The sequence below is a fragment of the Apteryx rowi genome, unplaced genomic scaffold (assembly GCF_003343035.1).
Source record: "Apteryx rowi isolate R43461 unplaced genomic scaffold, aptRow1 scaffold_79, whole genome shotgun sequence".
NCBI classification, from domain to species: Eukaryota; Metazoa; Chordata; class Aves; order Apterygiformes; family Apterygidae; genus Apteryx; species Apteryx rowi.
The window spans coordinates 713,106-720,521 of NW_020451082.1; positions in this window are offsets into that span (position 1 = coordinate 713,106).

Sequence of the window (7,416 nt, forward strand, 5' to 3'; positions counted from 1 at the left end):
TATATGTATCCATGGATATCTAAATTTAGAAAGACAAACAGTTCTCCTGCTGCAGTGGGAGGAAAAAAAGATGGAAAGAAACAAATAGTTATTACAAGTCATACAGAAAGGAACTGGGATGGTATAGGACGGGCACAGAAAGTAGTAAGGACTCAGCTGGGCAAGTGCCCTTGTTGGAAAAGAGGATTCTGTAAGCTCTGCACCTAAACTGGACTAACTGCAGTCAAGGTCATCACAKCCGATTGCCAGCTTGTCAAGTGATTTTTTCTAAACTGGAAGAGCTTTGAGAAGGATTATGCTTTTAGACTCCCTGCAGCCACTCTCAAATCCTATCCCATGCTTATAAGCACCAAGATTGGCATTACTGAGTCCATGAAAGGAACTTTAATGTCTGCATGTAATTTAGATACATTTTTTCTCCCAATATCATTGTGGTTTTGGCTTACAGAATTTGGACACGAGTCTTAATAAACTTATCTGGGAGATTTTCACATCTAGAATCTGAAGCACAGAGCAACTAGATAGCTTTACTGCATGCAAAAACACCTTCAGAAAATATCATTACAGTTCTTGCAACAAAAAAGGGATAAAATCCAGTATCTGACGTATACTACGAACACTCCAAAGGGAATACTGACTGAAGAACAAAACAAAAAATCCAAAGCTCGATTAACTTGTTTCTTTTCTAAAAAAAAAAAAAAAAACACCACAGTCCTCAAAACAAATACCTGGATAGAAACCTACATGGTCTGGAACATTATAAGCAGCCAACAAACCTGCTTGAGCAAACAGTATTCCCAGAAAACATAGCACATCCTATTGTTAGTTAAAATGGAAAACAAGTTTAATTCAGGTCCTTCATGAAACTGCTAGAGGAGAAGAAAGTAGGAGCTGTATCTAAGTCTGTCACAAGAAGAACACCAGTATCCCCAAACTGAAACTGGTAGATAACTGACTGATTCACGTAAGAATACACCTTTCCATCTTAAAACAAGATGCTGATGTGACTATACATTGCTAAAGCACTTGAAGGCAGCATAAGGCGCCCCTGCCAGCAGGGCAGGCTGTGCTTTACCCAGCCCATGGCCATCAGTCCTACCTCAAAGTCTCTAACCCACACGAGCATTCCTGCGGCCACACGATAGCCATCATTTCTCTTATTCATTCCATTTACCTTATTTTCCAAGAACAGTTTTCAGCTGGGTCTGCTCTCTGGTCCAGCTCACCATTACAGGAAAAATCAGCATGGAGACAGGAATAATTGGACAGGAAAAGCATGCTCATTTCTTCTAGCAGCACCACCAAGTTATATTGGCTTAAAGCACACAAGAAACTGCAAACTCAGTGAGCCCTTCTTGAAGAGAAGTACRACTATATTGCAAACAATTCAGTACCGCCCTTTCACTGCTACTGGTAGAGTTTTCTGAAATTAAGAAACAGCGTTGTTTCTTTTTTAATAACTACCAACGCAACACCTTCTGTGGAGAATGCATTTTCTATTGGCACAAAGCTACAGAAAGCTTTTTCAGGTGCACTGTTTTAAAATATTTTGGAAACTAAGAAGATATTTTTTCATATTCTAATTGTAAAAACAAATCATGCACACCTAAATTTTAAAGTTTTTCCACTTAATTTCAGGAATTGTCATAAACTTAATGGAACCTTTAAAGAAAAACATTTTTGTTCACCAGAGCACACATCACTTCTGTATGAAACAACACAGGCAAGCAGCTAAAAAGAGAAAAATGATTWAAAAAAAAAGTACGTCATGGGTTCTGGAGCACAAGGCCAGACTCTCCTTATAAATAGAGTATCAGTGCTGGAAAACTGGTGTCAAAACTAAGACATGAAAAGGCCCTTATGTTTACCTACAAACATTGTTAATGGTAGTAATACTCACCTTTGTAAAAGTTAATAGTGTTCACTACTAGCAGAACTCTGTCAACACAATAAAGTTCCTCCTAAGTACAGTGAGCAGAATTACAAACCCTCTAATGAGCAGTAGAGCTGGTTCAATTATGAACAAGCTTTATAATTCATGCATATCTTCAGGTAGTGTTATGCAATTTATAAAACACTTTCATTCTTTAAATGCACTATTAACTAAATTAACTAAAGGCTATCTCACCTTTAGAAATTAAACCTGTGTTGCATTTCTGATCTGTTGACCAGAATCAGCAGACAAAAGTTTACCAATTCTTAGAGCATGCTGAACCCCACCCTAAGCTTTTCAAGTCATTTGAACTTGAAAATTGTGTTTATTTTGCTTCTCCATCTTTCACATATAAAAATTCCCACATGACTATCAATTGCAAATATTTATCATGAGAGATCAAGTTAGTAGTCTTAAAACAATCCTAAGTGCTTGTTTTTATTTCTTGTCAATATCATTATAGAAGGTCCAAGAAAGTTCCTTATCCAAAAAGAAGAGAAAAGAAAAATAAATCGGATTATCATGATCTCAAAATCATGACAGGCCTCATGACTTTCTAAGGATGGACACTGAGAATTCATTGTCTGAACTGCTCTAACGCTAAATCCCAAGAGACACATATCTCTAGCCTTAAGTTCTCTGAATTCCTGGTCAGAGAGGTGCCTTCTGTTCAATGCGATTTGGGGTTTACTTAGCTTATGAACATGTCAATTTAAAACTCTGGCTGGCTTAATTAATAAAAACATCAAAGTATACACAACTAAACCTAACTGCATTACTCATTAATACTACTGAAATTTAAATAGACAGCCTGAGGCCAAAGAAACCACCTAAGTCCACCAAAAACAAAAGGCTTATAGAAAGGCCAAATAAAAAACTAAATAAACAACAAAATATTTCTAAAATGGCAGTTCTGAAATCTACTATCAAGCCTAGAAATAGCCACTGAGCAATTACAATTATGAATGTAGCTTGCAGAATGACAACTGCATTATGCAATGCAAAAGGATTTCAGCGAGGTGTGCTGGAGCCCATGCAGGGCACCAACCCTCCCCCTGCAAACCTCAAAGTCCTACCAGGACCATATAAATCACAGACGAACCGATTTCCCTCCTCTAACTCTCTCTGTGACTCTTTGTTAATGCCCGTCTCAGTTTGCCGTTTTCTTATTTTTATCACACATCAGAACACTGGGTTATTTGGACTGTTTATACCTAATGTTCAAAATGCTTTTGAAAGAAGATACTCAAAAGAATCCAAATAAAATTAATCAAGTAAGGAAAAAAAAAAAAAGGATACATGACACTTTTCTCTGTTAAAAAACTCGCTCTCTAACCCAAATTTCATCTGCTAAAAGTTTACCAGCCAGACTCCCTCCTCCTGCTTCAGCCACTCCGATACCGCTAAGTGCCCGAATCTCTATCAGCAGTCAGCCAAGAATTCCCTAACTTACAAACTACAGAGTGAACCAGGCTGGAGGTGCCATGATAATCAGGTGGGCCTCCTTTTCCACTAGCTTTTCTTCTGTCTACACTAAGCGAGCCTCAACACAAATTTTTCTTTACAAAGAATACTGTTGTAAAATAGAGCAAACAAAGGCTCCTAAAATCCCTGTAACAGGCAACTAAAACGTGTCCGTGAACAAAAAACAATGTTAAACCAGATATAACACTCCTTAGGAAGCCTGAACCCGGGTCATAGGCACGTATTCAAAGCCTGACAGACACGGTGGTTTGAAACACGATACCTGCTCTTTGATACAGCTCAGTAGTTTAGAAAGCGCAGGGGCCATATCCTATTAAAAATAACAGGAAATTGACCGTAGCAATAAATCTAAAGCTTTGGCTGCTGCAATTTCTTATCTTCGATGAGCAGTTGTTAGTGTGCCAGAAACCATATAACTTTTTCTTTCTAAAAACCAAAACAAGCAATAAAAAAAACCCAACTCCAAAACTGGAACTTCCACTTTATAACAACTTACTTCAACCAGTCACAGCCTTGGGAGACCTAGATCCCTAAGATCTTCTCTTTGTCATGGCAGGATATCCTGTTATATTTTGAGGGTTTACTGCTGCCTCCAGGCAAAAACATGTCACTGAGAAAGTTAAGTCAGCACACTAAAACTGACAAGTCCCAAGGAATCTAATCAGAGGTTTTGGCACTTCTGACAGAACTTGCTTATTCTTTTCATGCAATTTCTGCACCAAAATGATATCTCTATCTCCTCTGATAGCATTTTTCTCTTTATCTACTAAAACAAATTAAGATCTAAGATGACAGTAGCTTCTTCTAATGGCTTACTAACACTTAAAAGGGAGTGCCCCAGCAGGGTTATCTCCGTGAATCCCACCAGTGGGGACACAGCTACTGCTGAGCTAGAGAAAAGGGAATGGTGGGCAGGGAAGGGGTAGCCAAGCCACTTCCTTGAATGGAATAAAATACATAAGCCAAAGGATTTCATTAAACTGGCAGAGATTACACTGAGCTTTTTGCCAGCATAGCTGCGTCTATTGTGGGTATGACTCGTTTTCCCACTCCTAAAAGACAGAGCTTTGCCAACAAAACTTTAAAGTCTAAGACCAACGGTGTGGGTGGGGGGTTCTGTTTGTTTTTAGTATGCAGGAGTAAAGTTAACCGTGGTCCAGTTTCCTGCCAACATAACCTGCACAACACTTAATGCTAGTATTTTATTTGTTTCTTATTCTGATTAGGTCATAAGAGCATTTCTGGAAGAAGTGTTTTCAGGCAGGCAGTTCTGCTCTGAATCCTCCTCTGCCCCGCCCCCGCTTCAATCAAACCACAAGATCAGTACAGGCTGGAAAAATATCACCAAGTGCTTCAATACAAAGGACAGATATCTACTTTAAGAGCTAAAAGTGTTTCTAAAATGCATATATTTCATCTGCGTTTAGACATAGAGGAGATGTTAGTTGTAGGAGACATTTACAATGGAAAGATCAAAACACTGCACCTAGTAAAAAAATCTGAGCTCTTCCAGCCCTAAAGACTTAAAAACCAGAGCTGAACATCCTTCCACCAGTACTAATTATTTCAGAGCAGTTGCAACATGTTTGGAGATCACCTCACCTATGAATTTGTGCCAAAAATAAGGCTCAGTTCTCTCCTGTTATCCTGAAGGAAGGTGGGAGGGAAGAAAGCTCCATTTTGGATCCAACAGGACCCCAAAACTATCTCCCTTTGGAATATATATGTTGGAAATGGAATTAAAACAATCTCCCTTCCCTTGCACAGATTCTGCAGCGAGAACAATTAAGCTGTTTCTTTTGACTGTAAAAGCTGTTCTAGAGCTGAGACTACTATGTGCATCTTTTCATTTCAATTGCCTAATCTTGAATCTCAACCAGTTCCTGATCCCAAGAACAAGGGAGACATGTCACACATTTTTCAGAAGGTCTCCAAGTGCAAAATCTTGYTGGGCACAAAGTTCCAATTTTTGACATTACTTCTGGATAGTCTCTTCTCTAACATCAAAAGGCCTGGTATAAAAGTGCGTGGTGATCCCACTGGAAGAAAAACTATGTTCCACTGGCAGAGAAATCGTCATCAGGACACCAAAATGACTTTTCACTAACATATTAGAAGGCAGAGTTAGAGGTATGGAATTTCTTCATGCTTGAGGGCTAACTCTTACCAACATCAACCCATCTGTCATACATTGTTTTATGTCAGCTTTGATTTCTTTTTGCTACAAAAAAGGGAATGCGCTTCAGAAATGTTACGGACCACCAGATTTGTTTCGTATATTATCAAAGCTAAACATTTGAGCATTTTATGGAGATTAAGAGATTAAAATCCAAGAGTTTTTATTCTTCTGTGTGCAAGGTTCTCTCTTTCAATCAAATTAAAAAGTGGAGTTCAAGGTATGTCGTTAATTCCTGAGGGAAAATGATACATTACCCACATGCACAAAGAAGTTGGCTTGCATGCGGTTGTTTTTACAGCATGGAATCTGTTTCAATCTATGTTTGTCTAACAAGATGCAAGTCTACAATGGTAATTTACTAAAAGCCTGTGCATTAACTGTGTACAATACCAGCAACGATGGTCATAGCAACTCCTTCCAAAGACACAAAAGCATCTACAGAACTACCAAAACACAAGCAGAGTGCAGAATTAGTTGTTTCAAAATTCCACATTCCCAATCAGCTTCATAATTTTAATAATCCATCTATAAACACTTTAACTAATTTTAGACTACTGTTTCACATTCAGGGGACAAGTCATTGCTAGCACAAAATTTCACTATTTGTATTTTCATTCATTTTTTTTTAATCCAGAATACCATTAATGTTTGTTCAGAGATCTTTTGGAACAGTAAATCTTGGCTCGAGTACTGTACTAGAAACACTGATCGTTTAAATAACTATTTACTATTAAGCTCCTCAATCTATATTTAAGCGCTTGAATAGCCAGCTGCTTGTATAGCTACTGGTCAGCGACAACACAGATTCAGGAGGCAAAGTGGCATTCTGCCTCTCCAACAGGTCTGTATGTCAATGATGAGGCCCAACCTAAATGCTGCAGGATTGCAAACAATCATGTTTTGAAATGATTCATTATTTACAACAGTTGTTTCAGGCTTATTAGGTGATGTCCTGTTCCCTCTTAAAGCCAATATAGCTAAATGAAACCGTGATGAACAACAATCTCTGTCTTTCTCTCTTGTATAGGATGGGTCAAAACTGCTTTAATCTCTATCCCTGTGTCCCCAACACAAGTATATTACAGAACGTATCTCACCACGACTTACACTAATATTCTACCTGCATAGTGTCTGTGCTAGTAGACTGCACTTTAGTTTGACTTGCTGAACATGGGGGCAACTTGATCATAAGCAAAATGTTGGTTCAGCGTTTGTGTGCTGCTCTGACAATTACAGCCCAGATGCAGTTTTAAGTCAAGATAATCTGGCAACTTCTGAAGAGGCAGGCCACTTCACTTAAAGGGAATCAACCAGAAGACACTCAAATGTAGCAATTCTCATTGAGTCTCATTATGATTAGAAAACAATTAACAACAACTTCAAAAGTGTGCCAAAAATATGTTAGAAATACTTGATAAGTAACAACATAAACACACATCCTTAACACACAAACCTTTCTTGCAGATAACTGATTTTCTTGCAGCCACAGTCAGATATATTGCACTAAGGACTGTAGACTATAGGTGTTTACAATGTACTTATTACCTTCAAAAATAAGGTGTTCCAAATTTCAGATACATTTGGTCTTAATCAACTGTGGTAATCAGTTCACTATCATTCAGTCACCCATACTTCGAAGATGACTCACCAGATGCTGGGTGTTTAACTCTACATGTTCCTCAAGTAACCACCTAGCTGCTGGCATTTCCCCCTGTCCCTCCCCATCTCCAAAGTACCACACACAAATGATCACAGTGGGGGAAATTTTTGAGTCAGAGGAATAATATCTTTAGGTTAGATGAGAAATCTGTGATGTCAC